This window comes from Cryptotermes secundus, unplaced genomic scaffold, assembly GCF_002891405.2.
Source record: "Cryptotermes secundus unplaced genomic scaffold, Csec_1.0 scaffold2516, whole genome shotgun sequence".
Lineage (NCBI taxonomy): Eukaryota > Metazoa > Arthropoda > Insecta > Blattodea > Kalotermitidae > Cryptotermes > Cryptotermes secundus.
This window is the reverse complement of record NW_019721805.1, coordinates 335,880-344,896: the sequence shown is the minus strand read 5'-3', so window position 1 is coordinate 344,896 and position 9,017 is coordinate 335,880.

Here is a 9,017-nt window from a genome sequence, read left to right as displayed (position 1 = left end):
GGGGGGGGGGGTGCTCCAGTGATTTAATTTCGATGGATTCAGATGGGGAGTGCAGCGTGAGAAACATGCAGTAGTAACTTGGGACTTGGGAACCAGCTCGGCATTTGCTGGAAGACAGAGGAAAACCAAGAAAACCTATGTCCATTTGGCAAATCGATGACACAGCATTTAAAAATCCAGTCTCATATTCATAGAAACCACCATGTCTCCATTCCAAACATCGACAGGTCAATACTGCCTAAGGAAATAGCAGTGTTTAATGTGAGAGTCGTACCAAACACACAACTCTGCAGGCAAGATATAGACTTTCCACCTCGAAACGGGTGGTACGCCTGATTTGCAGTGTTCTTCAAGTTTCACCTCAGGGGCATTAGCGCCAGAGAAAGAACACGTGGAAGAATGACATAAGCGTCTGCAAATTTCAGTTCATTTCTCTTGAACGTATGGATGTACATGAAAGGGCAAATGCAGAATGAAACAAGAGTGGCTGAAGCTTGCAATTGCCAGAAGTGTCATGGCGGCCACTGCAGCAAGCAGCACATCAGTACCGGATTACATGCAGAAGTGTCGCCTTATCTAGCAACACAGACTGCTGCCGCTTGTACTGGAGAAAAGAAATGTGCAGGCTTTTTCACATTTCGAAGCGTAAGGAGAGGCCCTATCATATCACATGACGTGCGTGAAGCCTTCCTGAGAAGCTGCCAGTGGCTCAGCTACCGAAGAATACCCAAACATTTTATGGAACTGAACGTTCATTACTTTGTCTAGGTCTTCCTAGTGGTCTCTTTCATTCTTTTGGATTTTCCACCAAAATCCTATATGCATGCCTCTTCTCTCCAATTCGTGCTGCATGCCCTGTCCATCTCAAAACGTACGTTAACCCAATGGCACAACTGCTTTTTAGTTTTATTGTTTTTTGTCTTTTCTCTCCCGCTTTTGCCTTGTTGATTTTGTCATGACGTCCGCATGCCTATGAACCGCTAGCTTCATCTAAACAATATGTAAAGATTCAGTTCGTACCGCACAGGAAACACTACACTTTAATGAACCTTCAGGTCTCACTAAAGCGGGGAATTCCGTGACCGGGTCTGCTATCCACAATGGCTGCTTGCATTTATAGTACGGCGCTCTGATTGATTGTACAGCCTAAAGTAGCGTCGGGACGCCGCAGCATCTTCGCAGCGACGACGAGTAGCCATGAGTCGCCTTCAGCGTTTACTGAATCCGCCTAGAAAACAATGGAAGAGCGCATAGCGCAGTTCTGATTCCAAGGAAACCAATCAACGAGTACCACGTGTTCCTTGCACCGCTGTTGCATGTGGCCACCCACTGAGGTTAATTATTTTAATAAGTAAAAAATGATCTCTCATTCGTCTCTGTACTTGGCGGGTTTCCTCTTTCGTTTGAACTTCACAATGTTGTTTGGTTCAGCAAGCAGAATTGCTGTTACCGGACTGCCAAGCATTTACTGCGTCACCTGGGTCTGATAACAGCCAAAACCGTGACTATGTATACTTGTACAGTAGCTAACTAAACTAGCAAGTGACCTTGACCTCCCTTCGCTATGTAACCGACCGTTCCTTTTCCCCTTGCATCTTAAACTTCTGTCCTGAAGATGGGGCACCATATTTATCTGAAATGTAAGCAGCTCTACAAGACTACACGGCTTCACATTTGTCTTCATAGTCACCGCTGTGAGAACGCCGTATCTCGAATACAGCACGTTCATTTCCGGGACGGTGTGACGTATATAGGTGTGTGACTATAGACGGCGTATGGATTGATGAATGCATTTACTGACCCCATATACACACGACTCGCAACTACAAGTAATTACAGCGCCACCGCTAATTTTCATACATTACAAATCACTACAGCACGCAAAGTCTTCGCAGGCTTCACTAGTCGTATCATGACAACGGATTTTAACACATTAATTATACCAGTCTCACTGTAACTACAGCACACACAAAGTCTCTCTTTCACAGCCGCGCTCTTGCAACTGACTCGTTTCTTCACAGCCGGACTTTCAATTCTCAACTGACTGCATCGCCCCCAGTTGTCTTCCTAATAACCACTTTGCACGGACCGAACAGAAAACACCGCCTCTAACAGTACTGTAATCGTGTTTACCGATCCGTTGGTAGAAACGTACTGCATAACAGTAGTTTTATTATTGCGGGCGTTACCTAGCAACGGGTGTATACGCCACATTATTATTATATGCAAGAAAGAAAGATTTGGACTGCAGCTAGTGCCCCCAAAATGTTGCTCTACCTCACGTTACGAAGACCACGTGACCTGACGATTCCGGACATGGCTCTCACTTAATTGCTTCCCGGGCTGGAACTGCAAACAGTCACAGTGCCACTTGTCAGATCACCGACGCGCGCAAACATGGCGGCTCCCAAGACGTCGGACCGTTCGTTGAAATGAGAATGGCTCTGTTCATATTTACGGGAACAGTAGGTTAAGGGTCGAGGGTTGAAAGGGAGTAAGGCGGGGGGGGGGGTTACTGCAGATAACTTCGCATCTGCCGGCACTTAATTCGGAAGTTTTCCTCTTACCCCCCGCCCCCAATTCCTCGTGTCTACTAACCCACTCCGTCTGCTTTTCTTCCCACTGTGTTTTAATTAAATAGCCCCACACCAACTCTCCACATCCGGTCGGATTTCTCAACTTTTCTTAATCGTAAATTCCCAGACCCATATTTTATATTATTATATAATAAGATCTGACAGTTGGACGTCTGAAGTTCCCCTGCAAATGGCAGTTCTGAAGAATGGAGGTAAATTTCGAATGGGCTTGTGCTCCCTAATGGCTTGGCGTCCTGGTGCCCCAGAGCTGCCATGTTGGGATCAGCTTTCCTGGCCCTGTTTGTCTCGTAGCGTCGAATGAATGAATTGGAAAAGAACTTGTCGTGATAGTTACGGTACCTTTCTGAAATGTGCCTGGAGGGGTTGAGGGAAATCACGAAATATTGAGTCAGGATAGCCTGTGTTCAGGTCCAGAATGGAAGTCTAAAGCGTCACAGCTGGGCCCAAGCCCCACTCCCGTATATACGGCACTGCTGTATGGTTCTGCATCCGTGAGCGTGAGGATGGCAGCAGTAAGACATTGCGAAGGAAGCTGTTGGGGGTATCGTTCACATCCTCACAACAAAAGCAAGAACCCGACTGTCGTGAGGCAGCAGCCAGTTCGACACCCTACAGATAGGCATGGCTGCTGACAGCTATGTGGCGTACCGGAAGTTGTGGCCACATTTCATTAATTTGAATTTTTTTTTTGCTATGCGATTCGACGTCTGATTCGGTTGTCTTATGATTGAATTTGTTTCTGTGGGTGTTTAGCAAATTATTGTTTTGTTGTTGTACCTTCATTGGTTTGATTCCTTTTATTATAGTTTACCTGTACTGTGAGGGTGATATTTTGTTTTTGCAACTTGGTTTTATTTGCCGTGCCTTGTGTAGCAGGGTTTACTAATTTTTATTATTTATATTTATTTATTTATTTATTCAAGTCTCCCAGCCAAAATGTGTGCAATTCTCAGCGCTCGAATGCGTGCTGCATGTCCCGCCAATCCCATCCTAGTGACATTTCAGTGACTGTGTGTTACAACTGCCAAGAAGAGTTCTGGGACGCATCGCTGCGTAATCCGGTTAATATCCGACGTTTCGGGGCCATATTATCGCCTCTCTCTTCACGTTCGAAGAGTAGGACAAGCAAAAGACTATCAGCGAGTAACGTGTCTCACTTTTCGAACCTGAATATGTAGGCGATATGTTGCTCCTAAACGTCGCTTAACTTTCACCGGATTTTCCAGAAGATTCACATCTGCATAGCTACCTCTGCGATAACCTAAAACCCTGCATTACAACTGTTACCTGTTTACAGACAAGGAGAACAGAACGTATTGTGAAAAGGACCGAGATTTAGCGAGATTAAAAATGCCGGTAGATGGCCCCTGTGTGTGGGGTGGGGGCGGGGGGTTGGGGGGGCAAATGCCCAATTTAGTTTCAAGATGTGGAGTTTTTAAGAGGTCCGTGCTCGCAGCGTGAATACTGTGATAACCACTTCAGCCGGTGTAATGAAGGGGGTGGGGGTGGGGTGGGGAGGTGCTGCTCTGTGCGTCTTTAATAATCTGAAGATTAAGATCTTCTAGCAGCACGTCTTGACGGCCCAGGCTCTTTGCTTGGTAACAAACGCAGTTCAGGCGTGACAAGGCAAACAGCCTTAAACACTTTGAAATCAGCATAAGGTCTTAGTTACCTGTCTTTCTGTTGTCATGGCAACGGCTTAATGCTACAACACGCGAATTTCACCGGAAGAGTGGCCTAAGAGCTGAACTGTAATGTGTTTATATTGGGCACGCAGAAGAAACGGAAATCACGAAACAACTGGTACAGCTGTCCTTAGCGGGTTTAGAATTACTTCTTAAGCGAACTTGCTCGACTCCTTGCAACTTCTAGCCAACCAAACTGCCTCATGATCTGGGGCTGCATTCCCTGTAACGCGTGACGCCGTATAGTGTGGCATTGTGAGCACCTGGACTGGATCGCCTCGAATGGTAGGGTCACGGATCATTTGGAAGGAAGTGGGCGTGGCCTAACTGAGGTACAGCCCAGATATATTTCTGGAAGGGCTGAGGAGAATCACGAAAACCTCAAACAGGATAGGATAGCTTGTTTCCCGGCCGAGGTACTAACCGAGGACGTCCCGAGTACAGGTCGAGATTGTTACCGTTCCATGTGATTCCATACAGTTTGGTATATGTGCTCCTCTGAAACATTTGTAGCCGTGTGCGAAACTGCACGGCATCACATTAATGAGGCTGGTCAGGAGTTATGTAAAGCGAAGGTTCATTTCCGTACATACAAGAGCCCGCCTCTGGACCCTATCCTGCGGCACCTCATTCGAATCCGTACCGTCACCCTTCTTTTAAGATTAGCTTAATATTGTTCTCCCATCTATGCCTAGGTCTCTGAAAGTGGTCTCTTTGTTTCGGGGGTTTCCGACTAAAATTTTGTAATCATTTCTCATGTCTCCCACGTGTATTACAAGGCCCATACATCTCTCCCTTCCTGGTTTGATTGCATAGTAATGTTTAGCCTAGAGTACAAATTATAAAGCTCCTCATTATGCATTTCTCTCCCCCCCCCCCCGTGTCTTAGGCGCACAGACCCCCCTCAGCACCCTCCAAGTAGGATTACAGGAGTGGTGAAATAAATAGCGCTTGTCTCCTGTGCGTTCATGGTGACATATAAACTGAATGCATCCAGAGTTATGTTTACGAGACATAACTCACCTGCCAGGACACGTAATGCGCTTCCTAAATCACGGCTGGGCTAACACAGTTCATAGAAAATTAGACAGGTTTAAAAATGAGCAAATCTCCTTGCATAATGGGGCGCAGTCCTTCAGGATGGGTGTGGGGGCCGCTCGCCCGACATGTCGGTCTGTATTTCACATCAGACAGGAAATACGTCATCACAAATCGAGCGCAATTTATCATCACCCGGCCCTCTAAACGCACAACAGAAGCAGCACGGCTTCGCAGACTCCAGGCAGGAGAGTCCTCCTTGGCAAGCTGCTAGTTCCTCACCTGGTCAAGAAATTCGCTACATTTCAAGGAACCTGAACATCTGTTAGTGTGTTCACTAGAGCCCGCCACTGATCCATCTCCTGAGCCACAACGCTCCTGTTCCCTTAAGATCCATTTCAATATTATCCTCCCGTCTACCCTGCAGTAGTCCAAGTGATGCCTTCCCTTTATGGTTTTTGACCAAAATTGTGTACGCATTTCTCAACTTTCTACATGCCCGCCCAACTCACCATAAAAAAATATTTATTGAATCTTGTGGATTGTGAAGCTTCCCTTTGCTCAGCTTACTCAGGCCAGACGTCACGCTGCAAGGTTGCGCATTGGCCTGATTAACTAACCAGTTCCTTGACCTTACGGCGTCCTGTCCTGCACCGTTTTCACATTAGGCTGCAAAGCGTTGCCCGCAAGGGCCACGCCCACTGACATGTCAGTATCACGGGCCTAGCCAGCGGAGTTTGTGTGCAGTTGTCAGTACTACACCTGCCACGAGGCAGCTTGCAAGCAGTACACTCTGAGAGAGAGAGAGAGAGGAGAAGAAGAAGAAGAAGAAGAAGAAGAAGTGGTGGTCGTAGTGAGAGACACTACATTGGGGGGGGGGAGAAACTATATCTCCGATTTTGAAGGTTCCCAGGCAGTGCCCGCTTGTCCTTCTGGTAAAGATAGAGCATATGATCGGATTTTTGTTTGTTTGTTTTTGCTAACGTTGGGTGGGCTATATTAAGGCGAAATTTTGATGTTAACAATGTGAGGCATGCAGTGCAACGTGGAATTGGGTACCAACTCAGCATTTGCTCTAGTACCGAGGAAAACCACGGAAACCTTGGTCGAGCTGGCGCAAGCAGTAAGTTCATGTAAACGACATTTAAGCAACCGGTTCCTACCGCGCAGAAAACCTTTAATTACATTAAGTACACCCTATCATTTTCACATATTATGCTAATCGCATGTTCCCAGAGGGGAGCAGCAACATAGGAAGAGCGAACACAAGAACACAGGAACACAGGAACTGGGTTCACAGGCGACGCGCGAACAGCAGTGCTCTAGCAGAAAGAAAGACAGAAAGCGGTTATTGAATTTCTAGCAGAAATGTAACTATGAGATATTCTGAGCTGCATAACAGAGATGTCATATTCAAACTTTATGCTTTATCTTATGCACGATAATTAATTGAATTAGTTCCAAAACGCGAGATTTGTCTTGTTGGTTCCATGTTGTACGGAGAGCCCGCACATAACTTCCTAATGACTTTACGACTGCAATAAAATTAACTTCCACAGAAATTATTCCAAATCCGCAGCGAATTCCACTGTTAAAACGCGACACAGAATAATAATAAGCAGACCTGCTATCATTCACCGTCACAACTTCTATCCATGCCGTTTTTTTTTTTTTGGTTTCGTAACAATCGATTCAAACACCAGCAACAATAAAAACCGTTGCTCTTGTTTCGCAGCTTGTGTGGGGGTGGAGGGTGGGGGCGGGATATGGATGGCGCTGATCGGTCGTATATTTTATGGCATTGTACGTCGGTACACAATATCTGAACACACACAATACTAAACGTTATGGCCCCACATGTTGAAGCTTCAGTGCGCATGCGTGCGATTCCAGTGGGCACAGACACACACGTATGGATTACTGAGATAATTTGAAACCGTGTAAATCAGTGACATTTGTGCTATGGCCGTGGTGACAGAGTCTGACCCATTACCAGATGTGTTGGTGTGCACACAAAATACACACAGAATATGTGATGAGGAAACATCAACACCGACGTTCTCTTTAAAACGTGCTTAGTTTTTTACAGATGAAGACCACAAATCCATCAGGACGTTTTGTAGAAGTAAAAAAGCAAAGTTTTCCCTATGCTTAACTGCTTAAACACTGCGCCATGAAGGCGTATTGGGGAGTGGATGTGTAGATCCACATTTTCTCGACCTCGGCATTAGCTGATCGCCCCGGCCGCTTTACCCCCGGTACCCATTGGATAGGAGGTTGGGTGGACCCCAGAGCCGGTCTGGACGACGTGGAGAAGAGAAAATTCTTGTCCCTACCGGGACTGCAACTCCGACCCCTCGATCATCCAGCCCTTAACCAGTCGCTATACCGACTGAGCTATCCCGAACGGTTTGACATTACATTAAAGTTGATGGACGTGGAAAAAGTAGATAAAACATTTGGGTGTCCACATTTCAGAGGTGGCATGTGTCTCAAATTGGTGCGAGTTTTGAGTTCCAGACTGTTACACGGCCCTGCACTATGTTGCAAACAGTTCACAAATCTCCCGAGGGAAATGACACCTTTACGTACGGACACGGAATAACTCCCTTGCTGACAGGCTCGGACAGGCGCAAGAAGGCGCCTATTTCAGAACTTTTGTTTCGGTATTCATTGTCCGCAAAAATATATTCAGATGAAAATAGGGCCCACGCTAGATACCGACTGCAGAATTGTCAGCTAGACACCTGCTCCCTGCAGGAGCTGAGGAAACTCGTGAAGTCCACACCATCTTAAGATCCATTTTAGTGTTATCCTTACATCTGCACCCAGGTCTCAATCTCCCTTCTCATTTTCCGACTAAAATTTTGTTTCTCATCTCTCCCACGACTAACGCGCCCTCGCAGCCATCTTTGATTTGATTGCTCCGATGATGAACCTTCCGGACCCGGGTTGAGTCCTCCCCATGCAAATTCCGACTGGGCCAGTCCTCTCCAACTCCTCATCCTGCCACCCTACGCTGTGTAGTGTCCGTAATGAAGAGTCGACATAAGTAGCCTGTGTGGGCGAAATGACGTCATGTCACAGAATTAAAGCAGGTGCTACGTGCTCAGTCGGGTAAACAAGATGGCGCACGTTACTGTATCGTGTCCAGTTGCAACGCGGTGACGTCACGTGTCACTGTTCCGGAAGGACGTAGACCGAGTACTTCGGCCGGAAGTCCGCCGGCAGGTCATCTTGCTTCCGGTCCTGCAGAAGAAGGGCGGCTCTGAGGTCTGGTTCTGTCCAGTGGCGGACAGGCAGCTTATCGAAAGGCGCAGAGCTGTACGCTCAGAAAACTTCCAAAGATTCAAACCAAGGAGTTCAGTACAGGTTCCTGAGTCTCACACGTAGATTTTGGTTCAAATTTTTGATGTACCAGTGCATGCTACTCGTCCCGCTCATCCCACTGGCCCCGATACGAATTGTGAAACTCATAAGAGCATCTGAATTTTGTTTCAGAAAAATAATTTCCTGATTGTCTCCACGCCAGCCATACGCCTTTATGGCTCTGTATGCAGGCGCGACGTTTAGTTTTAACGCGCAGACTTCATGTTCGTAAAACTTAATCTGGTGGGGGTGGGGGGTCGGGGGGCGGTAGCTGATGAACTGAGAGGCGGGAAGTGAGGATGGGCGGAGAGAAGTAAGCCGAAGTGAA